The sequence below is a fragment of the Echinops telfairi genome, unplaced genomic scaffold (assembly GCF_000313985.2).
Source record: "Echinops telfairi isolate 266 unplaced genomic scaffold, ASM31398v2 ScPeMD7_6;HRSCAF=24_1, whole genome shotgun sequence".
Taxonomy (NCBI): domain Eukaryota; kingdom Metazoa; phylum Chordata; class Mammalia; order Afrosoricida; family Tenrecidae; genus Echinops; species Echinops telfairi.
Window position 1 is genome coordinate 21,944,444 of NW_022103903.1, and position 18,067 is coordinate 21,962,510.

The following is an 18,067-nucleotide window of genomic DNA, read 5'->3' on the forward strand; positions in this document are numbered from 1 at the left end:
AAATCTGGTCACCTTACCTTAATGTAATAATGATTTCAGCCAAGCGTTCAGGATTTGATTAAGTTATTTCTGGATATCTGAATGCAGTATTAGTTTTCTTACTATAATTACTATAACTGTATTCTCATTTCTTACTGCATTAAGACTAATGGCCTTAATTTTTGCTGGTGAAATTACATGTTGTTGTTTTTATAGCCTACATTTAAAACCCCTGAGCTTCTACCTCACCCTAAATATTTAGAAATGGATGTTCAAAACAGAATAGAGTCTTGTCCAGTGTTTGACAATATTCTAGAGGATATTTTAATAATTATTTTGACTTGGGTGCTTGACTTTTTATGTTTTTTCAAAAAAGAAAAGCCGATATGCTAATCTTTCCCAAATTAGCAGGTCAGAAGACAAGAGGTGAGCTTGTGTAAACCTTCATGAAATGCCTGGGCTTTGGGGCCCTGGAGGAAAAGTCATTTTTGAAAGCCCCTCCTTTCTTCTCTTTGTAAAGAGGGTCCCCGTAGAAAAACACATCGGTTCCATGAAATCTGAAGGAGGAACCTTCTTAAACTCTTTCCAGATATTTCCCCCCTTCCAATCCGGAAGATCACTAATTGCGTCAACCAAAACCTTGTAACAGTCTTGCTGCCAGTGCAAAATGTTCTCACCTGGCTTTGGAAATGTGCATCTATTCTAGCAGCCTCCCAACCTCAACTCGCAGGACCCTGGAGAAGCAGGTGGAGGTAGAAAGACTGGGATGTCAATTGTCCTCACAGGCACAGCCCTGGAACTCCTGTGGAGCGCCTCTGTGTTCTGCAGCTTGGTTAGGGGTCAGAATGGATAGAATGGACTGGCAGCAGTGAGTTGGGTTGGAAGCAGGTGAAAGAGCCCATGTTTTGTGCTGTCCTGTATTTGTTTCATTGCCTCTGATTTCAGAGGTCCTGGGGCGTTGGGGGTGGTGGGGGGCGGTGAGAGGTGGGGAGCAGTTTGGAAAAGGAATTTGAGGTCTCAGAAACCTTCACATTCTCCTTGTGCTTGCAGCGTTGCTGGGTGGTTTTATGTGCTTGGGAGACAGATTGGGAAGGATGAGGATGTACCAGAGTAAACACTTTATGAACTTCTTCTTTGCAGTTTAATTTACTAAGTAGACAAAACCTCCGAGTATTTCCTGTGTATTTTAAAGACCAAATTTGTCACCGGCTCCTTAGCCTGATGATGCCTCTGTTTTCCAGCTTACTCGCCCCGCCCCACCACTTTCCACTTTGTTTCTTCCCCTTTCTTTCCTGTGTTAACATCGGGTGTAGGACTGGTGCGTGTGCTTGCCAGCACTGTGACCAACCGTATGACCGTAATGTAACCATAATGTGTGGTATACGCTGGTCTGCATCCTTTATGTTTTGACCAACGTAGCCCAATCCGAAATGCAGAGAACTTGGAGAGCCCCTGGCCCTCCAGGAGAGTGGCAGGCCCTGCAGTGAGGAAGGGAGACTCTGGCAGAGGGCTTGGAAAACGCTTCCTACTCAAGTGGAACTTGTGATTACTTCTTGCTGATTTTCTAATTTCGCCTCAGAATCCGAGGGCATGATGGCAGAGCGCACTCGTGCGTAGGAGCACTTCTAGTAAGTTCTGCTTGCCTTCTACCGCATGAACCAGGTTTGCCAGACAACTAATGATTGAAGAAGTCCAGCAGTTGGTTTTCCAGTAGTGGAAAGGATGGAGAGCAGAAATATGAGCAAACAGAAGCCTAAAAGCAAACGTGTATCCTTGTTGCTGTCTGGGCAGCATTGTGTGTGATATGAGGGGTGGAAGATGCCCTTCTGCATGAGTATTTCACAGAGCAGCACTTAGGAGGACAACGCAGGACTGGGCAGTGTTTCTTTCTGTTGTACTTAGGCTTGCTATGAGTCAAATTCCAGCTCAATGGCATCTAACAACAATTACAAAGTGCCATGTGTGATAGAAGGAAGAATAAGATAGACTTTTGCTCTGAAAATCCTGATCTACAACAAGACTACCATAACAGATGACTACAACCATAACTCTCACTCGTTCACTGGCAAGGCGTCCATACCAGGGACTCATAGCAACCCCAGGGGACAAGGTAGAACGCTCTCATGAGTCTGAGACTCTAACTATTTATGGGACTTGTCCACTACAATCATCGGGTACAGACAATAACATAACTACGATATTCACTGAGCCATCGACATAGCATGGTGTTCTGGCAGCCAGGGGGCTGGCTGTTCTAGTGCTACTCAAAGTGGTGCATCAGCGCTCAGAATGCAAGTTTCAGTCCCCACCCCAGCCCCCAGTCCACGTCTCCCAGGGTGAGACCCAACACCCAGCATTTTAATAAGCTCCCATGTCTTAACATGAATCTCAAGATCATTCATAGCCTGCTAATGTTTGAGGACCACTGCTCCACACAGCATTTTCCAGGGCACTCCAATCAATCTCTTTATAGGCATGATTATAAAATTCACAGGCAGGCAAATGGTGAACCAGAGAAATTAAGGGATTTTGCCTAAAGCCATACTCCTAACATTATGGCATCTTAGATTCAATCCTAGTTCTGTTGACCAACATAAAACCTGTACTCCTTCCCCAACCTCTGCTGCCTCAGCTTAGGCATTGCCAGCCGTGTAAGCCATTTTTCTGAGGATTTCATTCTTGGTTTTCTGCTTCCCATCTTACTCTTTCTGCCCAGCTACAAAAGCACTCACTCTAATTAGGTTCAGGAGCCCCGGGGCACTGTGGGGTTAGCAGTTGAAACCCACCAGCTTCTCCACTGGAGTAGATGAGCTTTTCTACTCCCATCCAGCTGTCCCGTCTTGGAAAGCCTGTGGAGTAGTTCTGCTCGGCCCCACGGGTTCTCTCAGTTGCATTCCATGGCACCGAGGCAGGTAGGTAGTTCTGCACTGCTGCCACGCCCGCGGCTGCCATTACTGTGATGCTGAGATGCAGACACACCTGGTTTGTAGCCCCTGCTACCTAGCTCATCATCAGGTGGTATTGGCCAGGCTGAGGGTTTTTTGTTTCCTTTGGGGGGTGGGGGGGTGGCTGGGGGTGTAGACTAAGTTTTGAAGCCTGACCAATCTCCAGCATGCCATTGGACATTCAGATTTGCCGTGGGGAAGAAAATATTGGAATCCTGTTTAATCAACAAATGTAACACACATTTGGCCAGCTATCCTTTGCTGAGTGCTATGGTCAGTGCTGCCAGGCAGTGACGTGCACAGACTGGTCGTGGGTACAGCAGCACCACTAGGAACTTGGTAATACATGCATGCTCTCACACCTTACCCTAACCCCATGCAATCAGAAACTAGGGGTGAGGGCCAGCAAACTGTGCCAACAAGCCCTCAAGATAATTCTGATGCCCCTAGACCTTGAGAACCGCTACTGGAAGGGTGATGAGAAATTATGGGGGCATGGCCTTTACTTTTGGAGAGAATTTTTAAAAACTAAATCAAACCAATTGCCATAGAGTTTGTATGGTTTCACAAAAGGTAGATTTTTCTGGGAGCAAGCAGCCTCATCTGTGTTCACAGGAGCAGCAGGTGGCTTTGAACTGTTGATCTTGGCAGCCAGCAGCCCAATGCTTATCCTCCAGTAGCATAATTTTGCCCTCCCGTCAATAACTGGAGGAGCACTGGCAGCATAACGGTTCCACATGGAACTGCTAACTGCAGGATCAGCAGTTCGAAACCACCAGCCCCTCCTAGGAAGAAAGTCAGGGCTTTCTACTCCTGTAAAGAGTTACAGTCTTGGAAGTTCAGGGGGGCAATTCTGCATCCTATCGGGTCGCTATGAGTGGGAATCAAATTGATACCAGGGTGTCTTTGGCTTTGGTTAATGGCTGCGTTCAGGCAGTGGGTTTCGGAGAGCCGACAAGGTTATCATGATTTCCCTTCACTGTCTCTGAAGCATTCAGGATGGCCTCCTGCAGCTCTTGATGGAGTTCCCCTCCCCCTGACCGTTAATGAGAGGCACTCATTTTTAAAACCACTTACAGGGATTTCAGATGGCAGTTACACTTTTTTCTCTCTCCAGAGGTCTCAATTGTAAGGAATTCTCAGAACTAAGTTGTTTTGTTTATGTAGGCTGTCATTTGCCATGTGGTAAGCTTGAAAACAGACTAAATAAATGGTGTGGATGGTGATGTCATGGACAGTGGTGATTAAAGCAGGGGATAATGTGTAAGGCTGGGCTTTCTTAAAAAACTCGGGGACCCGGCCAACTCCTGGGTCACCATTCCATGGTTTAGTGTGACTCTATCTGTATAGCCAGTCATCTTCTGTTTCCTTTCAGAATATTTTATTTCCAGAAAAATCTGTTTGTCTTCTTCAGTAAGACACCTGGAATACTCATTCCACGCAGACTTCCTGCCTGTGCGTGCTTTGAGCAAGCGTGAGCTGCGATGGGATGACTCGCCGCAGGGCCACTGAGATGCAAACTCCCAGGGTGCAGTCACATAGAATTAACAGCCTGTGCAACTCAGAGCCCTGATTGCATTCTTGATAGGGCCACTGCACCAAGGCTACTTTCTCTGTGGGTGTCATTCATTCTCCTTCTCATTTGTTAGCTCCCAAGAGTCTACTCCCATAAAGCTCTGCGCACAATGGCACGAAAGACTGCCTGGCCCCGCACCATCCTCAAATCAAACCATTGCAATATATTGATAGGGCTTTCATAGTTAGATTTCCCAAAGTAGATCACCAGGCCTTTCTTCCTACACTATAGAACACACAAGCCTCCTCTGGTAGATGGGTGGTATCACTTAAGGAATCCCTACTCAGACTGAGTTATCTGTCTTCTTTCTTAGCATTTTTGTGAGTTATTTGGGCCTCGCCTGTGGCACAAGGAAGAGTATTATGAGAATGTGAAACGTAGATCTCAGAAAGCTATTAACCATTACCTTGGTGAAAGTTATTAACTAGTATCTTGTGTACAAAAAGTAAAATGGTTTCGAATGTCTGTTGAATGCCCGGGTCAGATTTGCCCTTTACCCCCTTGAGGTACATGATTACCTGTTTCCCCGAAAGTAAGACATCCCCCGAAAATAAAACCTACTTAGTTATCCCTCTCGCTGAAATAAAAGGCATCCCCCGAAAATAAGACCTCCCCGAAAATAAGGGCTTGGGTTGTTATGATGATGCTCCAGAAGATGATGACATGACTGCCATTGAATAAATGAGTAAATTTACCATAGATTGTTGTTCATGGAAATAATGGTAGTAACAAGAAATTCTTGATACTGTAGCATTCACAGTTTGTCTGGTTATTTATGCTGGTTTGTGATGACAACTACTACCATACCATATACAGGTAATACATTTCCTTTTTTTTTTTTTAACCATAAATGTGTACTGTATTCTTCTTCAAGGAAAAATAAGATATCCCCTGAAAATAAGATCTAGCGCATCTTTGGGAGCAAAAGTTAATATTTAAGACACTGTGTTATTTTTGGGGAAACAGGATAATTAAGAAGAGCAAGTGACGTGAAGGTGAAGTCTGATCTAAAGTTAATTCATCTAAAATGCTGTCAGTCACCTGGATTTCACGGATAGAATATTCAGCTATAGGTTTGTTTAATGTTGGTATGACCCTTTATAGGAGGGGAAGCACCTAGGAGTCACAAAAGTATCTGGGATATCCACCGTGCTGTAGTGCGCTGGTTTGGATATTATGCTGACTAATGGTCCATTAGTTTAAAAATTCTGTACTGAGTACATAACAAATACACATGGTACTAGTTTAAAATACATTAACTGTAGTAGTCTTTCTCAGGGACCCTGCTGGTATAGTAGTTTAGGTGTTGGGCTACTAACCACAAGGACAGCAGTTTGAAACCACCAGCCACTCTGAGGGAGAATGAGGAGGCTTTCTACTCCCATAAAGTTATGCGAGGGGGCACCCAGCCCAAAAATGGAATACCCATCTCCCAAAGCTATATATTTACTTTTTTTTTTTTTTTTAACAAAACAACCTTATCACTTTCAATGTACTCTCCATGACACTTAATACATTTGTCAAATGTGAAATTCCATGCTTGGAAACATTTTTCAAATTCATCTACTTGGATGACTGAGAGCACCCCCCTCATTTTTTTCTTTACCTCTTCTACGTCCTCAACTCACTGTCCTTTCACGTCCCCCTGCATTCACAGAAATAAAGAGAAGTCACACGGAATGAGTTCAGGTGAGTCAGGTGTGTGGGCACAAGAGAGGCATGCTGTTTCTTGCCAAAAACTGGCACACTGAGATGCCTGCGTGAGCAGGTGCATTGTCGTGGTGGCAAAAACAAATCAGGTCTTATTTGTCACACACTGTTAATGCAAGCTTCTGCTCAGTACCTCAGTACTAAGCTTGATTAACAATCTGACCTGGTGGAATGAACTGCAAATGTGCCACTAGCGGACATTTTCATCCTTCAGGAGAAGTTACTCGATGTCCAGAATAAGGTTTGTCATCAATCGACATTTCACCTTTTTTGAAACGAGAAAACCGTGTGAGTTTTTCCCATAATGCTGTCTGGATGAAGCGAATGCTGTCTGCTTTTATGAAAAAATTCACTGTGACCAGAGAGAAGTTTCCCCAGTGATGCCATTGGGTGCACTAACTCAGAGTGAGTTGCTCTGTGCTGGCCTAGGGGGGTGCAGGTGGGGATGGGGAGAATCGTACTACAAAAGCTCCACCCAGCAGAGCTTTCTTCTGGTTTGGTTAGGTTTGGTTTGGGGGTACCCGCCTCCATTGTGGTCTCTGAAACTCTCGGGGCAGTTCTACCCTGTCCTGCTGGGTTGTTATGAGTTGGAATGAACTCTATGGTGGTGAGTTAGTTTGTTTTGGGTTTGTTTGGTTTTGAGTAGTCTCAGTACAACTCTTGAGCCATGTGGGGATCCGTTTCAAAGAGAATTTTAAAGGTGGTCCCCCAAACTACCCTGGCTAGGCTACATTATGATGGTAGGTGAATGACAGATAGATACATAGATGGAAAGATATAGTGCCTTTCATCATTTTAAGATATATCTCAAAGAAAACATAAGGGACATGTAAAAGGATTGTATTTCTAGATTTGTAAAACCACACCATTAATATTATAGGAAAATGGAAAGCATTTACATGGTGCAAACACTAAATAAAAGTAGTTTCTGCCCCACTTACAACTGCTAGCCCTAGTAGCACATTGGTTACAAGTTGGGCTGTTAACCACAAGGTCAACAGTTTGAAACCACCAGCTGCTCCTTGGGAGGAGCTTTCTACCCCCATAAAAAGTTAGCCTTGCAAATCAAAGGGGCCAGTTATATTCAGTCCTACAGGGTCGCTGCGAGTCAGCATTGACTCGATGGTGGTGAGTTTGTTTCTTTCAGTTTCACATTTATTCCTGTGGTCTCTGCCCCATCCCTCAACCTCACCCCCAGTGCAACTATGAAGAAAACTAAAGCTGAACATGTTTAAGTAGCTTGTACAGAATCAAACAACCAAGATGGGGTGAGTGAGACTTTTAACGGGTTTTATGAAGGTCACTGTGTTGTTTCTTTTTTCTTTTAAATGATTTTATTAGGGGCTCATACAACTCTTATCACAATCCATACATACATCAATTGTGTAAAGTGCATTTGTATATTCACTGCCCTCATCATTCTCAAAACATTTCCTCTTTTTCATTGAAAAAAAAAAGCCAACCTGTTCAAGCCCGTAATCCCCTCATCCTCAGTTTAAAAATCCTGAAAAGCACCAAGTTTGTTGAAAAGTTTTATACAAACTCATTTTACAACCAAACCTAACCTGGATTACATGCAGCTATTTAGAGCCCTTAAATCTTTGAGTGTGGCTATCCATGTGTTCAACTACAAGAATTATAATGTTTGGTTGGTGGGTCCTGCCCACAGAACCCACTAGGAATATCTTCTAAATACATAATCTATGCACCATTTTACTCTTCTAAAATTGGAAACACTCTGAAACACATCTGGTCCAGGAGATTCAAGTAAGACATTCTAGAACTTCCCACGTACCAACTACTAGCCTTGGTGGCAAAGTGGTTATACACTGGGCTCCTTCTCCTGCCAGGAAAAATCAATATATCTGTTAAAGGGCAAGCGGATACTCCTAGGAGAGGGACTCGTTTCTTTTTAACATTCCAGCATGGGATCTAAAGCTTTATAGGACAGATAATTCTGTTGCCAGAATTTGTCTTAAGTGACCTGAAATTTTGGTGTGTACAATGTGCACCTGATATTGATTGTTCCCCTGAAAGGGGTTCATCGTGAAGATAGTATTACCTTCATCAAGAAGAGTAATGAGAACTCCATTCTGCCTTCAAAGGTCTTCGTTGAAAGGATGAGACCATTACAGAAGGGTGCCAAGAAGCTTCATACAGTTTGTGGAAATAGGGATTGGAAAGACAGTGAGATTTTTCCAGGAACTTTTTGAAGCCCCCTTGGATGTCACTAGTTACAGTGCAAGGGCTGGCTATCTCGTGTGTTGGTTTTAATGTTTCTATTTCCTGTTTGGACATTCCAAAAGAAACACTCATCCCTGGGCTAGGACATCAGCAGGAGCAATCAGGGATGCCTCCATTTTGTGAACCTGCCAACATAGACAGCACTGTTTCTCAATGTCCTGTGTACAATAGAAAGAGCTAGAACATCATTCTGTGGATTCGAAAACTTCCCACAAACAGGAAGCTCCAGTTCGCTCCCGCCCTCACCCAGTAGGTGGCGCTGTGAAATAGAGGGATAGCGCCTTTTGGTTCCACAAACCTGGTGACAAAGTTAGCAAGAACCCCAGGGTTCCCGCACTTCATACTGTATCCTTTGAAATACGTGCGGGTCACCCGTTGATCCAGTGCCTCAAACGGGATTTATTCAATTTAGTTTCAAATCTTCCACAAAGCCCTTTAGGGTCAGCGATGGCGCACAGGGTCACGCAGTGGAATTCTCAAAAAACAGCTCACTGCCTTTGAGTCAATGCCAACTGTTAGCAACCCTGTAGGACAGGGTAATGCTGCTCCTGTGGGCTTTCAAAACTTTAACACTTTACGGGCATAGAAAGCCTCTGTGTTTAGCAAAATCACTCAAGTCTTTTTGAAAGATGTACTTCTAATCTGCACATGGATATTAGAATGTGTTAAGAAGTCCATATTCTCCCTTTCCGGGTCTGGGGTGTGTTACCCTTCCTGTTTGGGAAAGGATTCCTTAACTATCTGAGTGACTGGCCTAATTTGTCTTACAGCCTTCACCCAGCCACTCATTAACTACCTGCTCAGCTACTGTGCCCTGGGCGAGCAGGTGAGTAAGAGTGAAAGAGGTCATGGTCATGGCCTTTGTGTTTCGCAGACCTTTCTTTTGGGAGCGCCACTTAGTTCTTCCTCTCTGACCGTAGTGTTGTTCTGGAGTTCAGATGAGTTTCCCAGGTGAAGCCCAGTGGTCCCATCAGCGTGCGGCCTCCTGGGGCACCTGATGGTTTGTGCTCAGGAGAACTTTCGCTTCTTTTTCACAGACATTAATAGTTTCCTGGCACAGCCTTTCAGGAAATGTCGTCATGGTTTGGAGGAACCAATAAAAACACAAGTAACCTGGTTTGACAGGTCTCTTTTCTGCCAGAAGATTTCAGAATCGAGGCCCAGAGAAGTAGAGGTGCCAGTCTGTTTGAGAAAGCAGAAATGGTGGTTTTGCCACAAGAAGGGGAACTGACAGCTGCCCCAGACAGGAGACATACCCACTGCTCTCCAGTCAATTCAATTTGCAGTGGTTGGATAGAACAGAGAGGGGCTTCCCCATAGGGTTCCCAGCGCTGTAGCGTGCATGGCAAGACTGCCACATTGTCTCTCCCAGTGTTTGGTTAGCAGCAGAGTGCTTAACCACTGCACTATATGGCCTGAAAACACCCTTCCATATAGTCACTATTGGTCAGAATTGACTTTGCAGCATGCAACCACAAAACTGAAGGTAATTTGCAGCTCTTTTTCACATACTAGGGAAACGCACACTGGAAAACAGAAACCCTCATCTGGTTTCCTAAAACCATTAACGTCTATGATACATTGTGAGATTTTGCTAACTTTCTCATTTGTTATCCCCCTTCTCATTTCAAGCCCAGTTCTTAACTCTAAAGCTCACAGGTTACAAATTAACAGTGTTTCATTATGGATACGCAGGTGGCACTGCCATAAGATATACAGAAAAGAGGCGGAGTATTTGGATAATTACTACCAAATGGCTGATACCGGACGCTCCTTGCTCACCCCCGTTAAAGCCAGAGCATGATCTGAATCCCTTTAGTGTGAGAAATATTCATCTCATCCTGACAGTGCTGGTTGAAGTGAGATTTTCCTTTGGGATAAATCACCATAATACTAAAACTATGTGATCTGGGTAAAACGGAAATGCATGTATGGTTATTTTTTATTTTTTTAAACCAATGATTAAAATTCAGTTTCATGCTCATGTTGATTTTGAATACTCTGCTTTTTTAGACAAGAGTTAAAAATAATGCTGCTTTACTAATCAGTTTAGGCCTCTGAACACTTTTGTACATTTGAGAGATATCACTAACAGATTAACTTTGTGCCAATTTAATACAATTTTTCAGCTTATAACCAAACAGATGATCTCCCATCTCCATCAAAAGCTGCCTGTGAGTAAGATTTCATATTAGTGATATTTGTGGCTCTTTCTGTGCGATTTTCCTTATTCAATTCTCTCTTATGTTCTGCTATTGTATTGTTTTGCTTTTAGCTACTGTTATACAAAAAAATGTTTATACAAACAAGACAGAAAATGTGTATAAGAGAAACTTTTAAAAATGTATTAATAATTCTTATTATTTTATTTAGAGAAGTTATATGCCTTTCAGTTCAGGAACTAGTGTTTCCAAACTTCTGTCTTATGGAATGTCTTTATCATTGTTTCCTATTTCAGACATGCCATTATCAAGATACTATCAGTACTTTATGATGGAGAAGCAGAAGGGAAAACATAGGTGATATTCTAATTCTCTCTCATGTAGCCCGACTTGTAATTAAGAGAGTGCCTTTACTAGACAACTGTCTGTGGACGATGGAGAGGCATGTTCCTCAGAGAATTTCCACCAGAGATACTTACTGTTAGTTGCTGTCAAATCAACCCCTGACTCATAGAGACTTCATGCACAATGGGATCAGACCTGTGACCCCATTGGGTTTTCTTCGGCTGAATTTTTGGAATTAGCTAAACAGACCTTTCTTCCTATTCATCTTAGTGTGGAAGCTCAGCTGACATTTATTCATCATCCTAGCAACACATCCACCTCCATTGGCAGGCAGGTGGTGGCTGAATGGGAAGTGCCTTGATCTGGAATGGAATGTGGGTTTCCCTGCACCTGCATGGAAGGCAGTCTTATTAGACCACAGAAACAACACCGCCCCTAACGATGTGTTTGTTCTCAGCTAGCCTCACCCATCTTGCTGCAGCCTGAGGCAGGCATCAGAGATGTGTTTCCTTCCCCCCAATAACCTTGCTTGCAAAGCATCCTTGAACATGTTCGTGTAAAAAGGACTGGAGGAAGCTCAGGAAAAGTTTGAGGGTTCTCCATAGCCCGGTTCCATCAGAGCAAGCTTCATCTTTGAAATTCTGGAATCAACTATGGAGGCTAATTGTGTGGGTCCTGGCTGGAACCATGCCCTTGCACTCCTCCAGATTGGACCCACAGGATTCCTCTCTAGATGAACCCCCACCCCCAGCTATTCTTCCCTCCTAACACCAGGACATCTTGATCTCTTCTGGTCCTCTTCCTGTCAGCTGCCACTGGCTCTTGGTTTCCTCATGAAGGAAGTCTGTATGACAACTTTGAACCTGGAGAGGAGATTAAAGCTTTGAAGGTTGGCACTCTGTACGCACTGCTGCGTTATTTGCAGCTGTGCACCAATGTCCTATCAAGCAGGTGGGCTCGGGGTTTTACCACATCCGCTAGTGACATTTTTATAATTTGATACCCTGAATCTCAGACTGAAAATGAACTACGCTGAATTCTTACTGCTAGACATTCATTGGGCCACTGTTCTCTGTGGGAAGCTAATCAATACATATCATGCTAAAATTATTGCATCAGATGACCTAAGCCTGCCAAGCTTCCAGATGAGTACATTGAACCCAGCACCCTCTTGAGTTTTACATGGACCATAGTTTAGGACAGAGCTCTGGACAATAAGCTCTGAATTAAAGTTCCATTGGTCTTCGCTGTAGAAGCCCCAGTAGCATAGTTGTTTACGAGTTGGTCTGAGATCGGCTATGTCAGCAGTTAAAAGAGAGGGCTCTACTCCTGTAAAGAGTTACGGTCTCGGAAACTCCCAGGGGCAGTTCTACCATGCCCTATAAGGTCACTATGAGTTGGCATGGACCCAATGGCAGTGAGTTTGATTTGGGTTTGAGTCTTAGCCACTAGAATTCAGAGCTATCGCCCCATGCTATTAATGAACTCTGTTGGCCCAGTACATTACTCCTGCCGTTGCTCACCACAGGGTCAAGAATTCAAATCCCAATAAGGCTGTCTGATCCTGTGAATATTTCCAGTATCAGAAACCCCAGGGAGCAATTTTACTCTGACATATAGGATCACTGTTGAGTCGGAATCAACTCGATGACAGTGGGTCTGCTTTTTCTTCCCACACCATTGATTATTCTGTTGGGAATTGAATGTGCATAGACTTTATGGGAGACAGGTGTGTGTGTGTGTGTGTGTGTGTGTGTGTGTGTGTGTGTTTTGATCCACTGGCCACCTCTCCCATTTGGTTCCCTGCCTTTTGACTTTTCAATCTTGTCTATCTAAATCGAGACTCAAACTTGCGCACAACTCCGAAATTTCCTTTTGGCTCAGCTTTGGCTGAGAGCTGGCTTCCTTACTCCCTCCTACCTGTGTAGAAAGTCATTCCCGCTGAAATACACGATTATGTGCTGGACAGAAGTGGTAAGGACTTCCACCCCCTGACCCCAGTTGATGATGTGTCATCATTTATTTTGGGTAACTTGCAAGAGAATAAAGCTTCTTAAACCCTAGGAACCTATGAGCTACTTCAGTTGGATAAGGAACCCTGTTCTCCCTTGATAAACTGCTTCCCCTATTTCCTCTCAGTGTCAATGCCAACCTTGCCAGAATGAGGAACCATTGAGACTGCTTTTGGTGAAACTGAGGGTGAGACAAAATAGCTCTGATAAAATGTGTTTGGATAGCATCTTTTACAGTATTTTCCTATTCACTAATTCAAACCTCAATCTTGCTTCATCTCAGCAGCAGAGCATAGTTTTTTCATGTAAATATTTTCAATGACAGAAACCATTACATTCCTTTTCTGTTCCCAGCACCTTTTAAGAACCCTGTTTTAGAATGGGCAGAACTGATAACCACCCATTGCAAATTGTAGCCTAGGAGCCAAATACTAATTACTTCCATACTACAGTGGAGAGCTGAATTCTGCCTAGAATAATTATCATCAACCCTTTACCGAAAAGCTTGTTGACCTCTGACTTATAGCAAAATGAAGCAAGCTTTTCACATCACAAATACCAAAATACACATGAAGTTAACTTTTGGCAACAAATTCCTGGGAAATGTTGGGGGAAAGGAGATAGGGACCAGAGTGGGATGTGGAGGGACACATGGAAAATGGAAACGTTGAGGTTTACTCTGCACATCTTGAGTACAAAGCCAAATAAGAAGCTTCCCCAAGGCTCAAGACAGTCAATTCTGTCCCTCAAAGGATCCTGGAGAGTTGCCTTCTGCTTTCCTTAAGAAGGTGACAGTCAATATGCATTTCAGCCTTTGAAGCCAAGAGCAGGGTGCATGCTGGGCAAGACCTCCCATTTCACCCCTCTGTAGGTTTTGGCACCCGAAAGACTTTGTGAAAGAACCCTTTCCACTCACTTCTAAATCTTCTTGAGTGTGTGTTCTTTCCCCTTTAAAGCCTTGGAGTTGAGCATTACCTTCCTCCCTTTGATTGCCCACCAAAGCTCTGTCACACAGAGGAGAGTGGGTTCCGATTTCCTTTCTAAGGACATTTTTCTCACTGGGGTTCTCCTTTCCTGTTGTCAGTCTTGCGTGCCCTTAACAGCAAGGTCTTCCACAGTTAAATGCAAGAAAACGTTTGTGGGGGCTTTTTTTTTTCCCCTTGCCGACCCACAACTGGAAAATATGAGGCAGATCCTGTTTACATATGTCGTAACCTTGAAAGTAGCTGATACGCTGTTTTCATTAAAGAAGAATCTGAGCTGTTTGCCTTGCAGTGGAGTACCAGAGCTTAAAGGAACAGGGAATCCTGCAGGTCCTGGAGGCACGGGCCTGGGGGGTTCGTTGCTGCCCTCCACTTCCCCCTCACCCCCCTTCAGCCCTGCCCCCATCTCCAGGTGACTTTGAAGCCCTAGACAAAGACTTCTGCTACTGAATGGGTTCCCTGCCACCTGGGAACAAATAAAATGTCAGTGTTGTGACTTCATTAAAAAAAAAAATCATGGACTTTCTTTCTTTGACTCTAAGCCTTTGACATGTTCTTTTCCAGTGGCCTCTTCCCCAGGGAAATGGAGCACATAGCTTTCTGCTGCTACTTTCCCTGAAGTTCTTACCATTTTCCAGAAACCCTTTGGTGACTCTGTTCTACACATTTGGCAAATCCTAATAAAATGAGCTGTCCCTTTCTGAAAGCTAGTAAAAACCCCACTTAAGGGAATTCATTTTTCTTTTGAAGTTTGGTTCCCAATAGCTCTTCATTCTTTCTTTTTATTTTTGGTCTCATTTTTTTATGCGTGTCTAACATTTCGTTTTATAATAATTTTTCTTGGAGCTGTGTTTATAGAAAGCTAGTATAACTTTTTATCTTGTCGGTGCTTTTTGTTTTTGTTGCATTGATTCATGTGAGCTCTGTTTTGTTTGGGATTGCCTGGCGGGCAAACCCGAATAGTTCTTCACCCCTCAGCTCTCCTGTCAGTCAGAGGAGAAAGGCCTGTAGGGTTTCCAAGACTGGGAGTCTGTCGGAAGCACGTTTTCCTCCCACGGACTAACTCGGTTTTGAGCTGTGAACTTTCCTGAGCAACTGAGCACATTAACCACTGCACCAGCCTGGCTCCTCCGATTACTTTGAGGGGATTCGAAATGGTCACAGGTAGAAATAGCTGTGGCTGACCTTACTTGAAGTGCTCGGTAGACTGCTTTTGCCAAGAGGCAGCAGCAATGCCTTCAAAACCATGAAGCCCTAAGGAGATGGAAAAACTACCTTGAACACATCTCAAAAATGGTGCGGCAGGAACCTGTCCACAGTCTGGTTCCCATTCCAGGGCCCTTCACCCTGGAGAAGCCAACGATTAAAGAGCTCGCCTTTTTAAAAGGAAGCTTAGGTGTTAAGAAGAACTGTAATTTGTTCCTCATTGAACTTGTCTTCCTTTTATGTGTTCACTTTCCAAAGGATCTTTATCATACTTTTAAAACTCATTTCACACAAAAGTAAAGGAAGACAGAAGCTAGGAGAAGCCATTATAAATGAGGGAATCTGAAAGGTGCTGGGATTCTAAAGCTTTCATGTGATTAGTGGGATAGGAAAATAAGACGTTAGTCTTAATTTCTTTAAAACTCTTGCTAACAAAGAACAAAAAATCATATCATTGTGAATGAGGGGGAATGCAGATTGGGGACCCAAAGCCCATCTGTAGCTAACTGGACACCCCCTTACAGAAGGGTCGTGGGGAGATGAGCCAGTCAGGGTGCAGTATAGCAACGATGAAACATGCGACTTTCCTCTAGTTCTTAAATCCTTCCTCCCTCCCTCCAACTATCATGATCCCAATTCTTCCTTACAAATCTGGCCAGACCAGAGGATGTACAGTGGTACAAGATCAGAACTGGAAACACAGGGAGTCCAGGACAGATGATCCCTTTAGGACCAGTGCTGAGAGTGGTGATAGGAGGGTGGGGTGGAAAGGGGAAACCAATTATAAGGATCTACATATAACTTTCTCCCTGGGGGATGGACAACAGAAAAGTGGGTGAAGGGAGATGTCAGACAGTATAAGATATGACAAAATTATAATAATTTATAAATTATCAAGGGTTCATGAGGGAGGGGGAAAATGAGCTGATACCAAGGGCTGAAGTAGAAAACAAATGTTTTGAGAGCAACAAATGTGCTTGACACACAATGGATAAGAGGTGTACGAACCCCAATAAAATGATTTTTTTAAAAACCCCAAAAACTCTGGCTCTTGGATTGTTGAAACGATGCGTCTGTGAGAGTTCAGAAAACTCTAAGTAAGACTTCAGAGTGTAGGACAATTTGTGGTTCCATCTGCTTCACATGGCATTTGGATTTTAGAAATACTTTGGTATTTGAGGATGAACTCTTACACCACCCTCTCTATGTGGTGGCAGAGAGGGAACACTTCCATCTCGTGACCATCTCTACCAAGAAGGTAGGTTCAGCATTGGGAGTCAGGGAGGCATGGCCATTCCTAACACCACCTTGCCTCCCTTTCAAGATGAGCATGACGAAGACCCATGGGGTCAAGTGTTTGTCCATGTATGTTTTCGGGAGTGGTGCCTATGGAGTGGTTTTAAAGGGCCTTTCTGTTCAGGCTGTAGTTTAACTTTATCCACACAAATATATTTTCATCCTAACCAGAGGCTAAATGAGCCCTGGTAGCACAATGGTTAAAAGTGCTCAGCTGCAAGCCAAAAGGCTGGTGGTTTGAGCCCAGCAGCTGCTCTGTGGGAGAAATCCGTGACACTCTCCTCCCAAACAGATCTCAGCTTTGGGAACGCTTTGTGGGCAGTACTGCTCTGTAGGATCGCTATGAGTCAAAATCAACTCAATAGCAGTAGGTGTGGTTTGGAAGCCTAGGCCAGTCAGTCATTTCTTGTCTTCCCGCCTTATCTGAGTTTCCTCCTTTCTACTCAATTTCCCCTCCTTTTTTTCTTTCCCGTTTGCTCCTTTATGACAGAAGAATGAATGAAACAACTGCTAGAGTATGAAGGAACCTTTTAGAAATTGCATCGTAAAGGAGTACCTAATCTATAAGACCAATTTATAGAATTGAAGAGCTTCATCTTGGCACTTATTGATGCCTGACCTTGGCTGTTGCTTTCTCTGGAACCCAGGTTCCTCATGTCTAAAACAAAGCACTGGAACTCCATATGCTGCTCAGTATTTGCTTTGAGGAGGACCAAGCTGGCACTGAGGCAGCTTCATTTTTAACAAAATCTTTGTTGATTCTGAGTCAGGTGGCCCTGAGTCCCTACTTTGAAGAACCGTCTGTAAGATCCTTTCTGCCTCTAAAATTCTGTGATCCCAAGTCTTCTGTCAACGGACATGACTGCGCAGCATTGATGCTTTCTATAAATTCACTTTTTCATATGTATAATGAAGAAATGTACTTGTTAATTATCTTGGCTGGGAAAAAGAACGCTTAAAATATAAATAATAATTTCAACCAGCATGAAGTACCTTTTTGTCATTGCTCAGCAGACTTTTATTTCCTTCCTTCTATCTTTCGTCATGTGCCGAGCCCTGGTTTTTTAAATCTATTTGGTTTTTTAAATCCATTTGAAGTTCTATTAGGCGCTTTCATCTTTCTGAAAGAATGTTTCATTCCCAAGCGGAGATCCAGGTGCTGGCCCTCCTGGGTACAGGGGCTGGGTTGCTTTTGCTCACACTTTTTACTCCCTCCAGCAGGTGCCGAGATCCTGCGGCGGGCAGCTCTACACAGTGGGCATCCTAAGCTAGATCAACCACTTTGCAAAATCACGCCTGCTCTGTGGGTCCCAGTATCCACCCGTTGCGTCTGGATTGCTCTCTAGGGTTCATCCACCACTGAACGTTGTCTTCTGTGTCAGTGTTTCCCGGAGGCTGTCCTTCATTGTATTTTACCACACTGAACTCTTGATGTCCTTGGCTGCCTCCACAGATCCCTTCTTATCGCCTTGGTTGCTGCTACCACTTCCACATTTACAGCCATCTCAACAGCTTACTAATGTTACTTCTCAAGTTTTCTTTTCTTTTTTTTTTTCTAATCGTTTTATTAAGGGGTCATACAACGCTTATCACAATCCATACATACATC

At 43.7% G+C, this 18,067-nt stretch overlaps 2 protein-coding genes across 3 annotated transcripts in view; one reads left to right on the top strand and one right to left on the bottom strand.

The window, feature by feature from the left end:
- Nucleotides 1-18,067, top strand: part of CMSS1 (cms1 ribosomal small subunit homolog) — a 477,754-nt gene that overhangs the window by 286,478 nt on the left and 173,209 nt on the right. The window lies entirely within an intron of this gene.
- Nucleotides 1-18,067, bottom strand: part of FILIP1L (filamin A interacting protein 1 like) — a 347,454-nt gene that overhangs the window by 278,734 nt on the left and 50,653 nt on the right. The window lies entirely within an intron of this gene.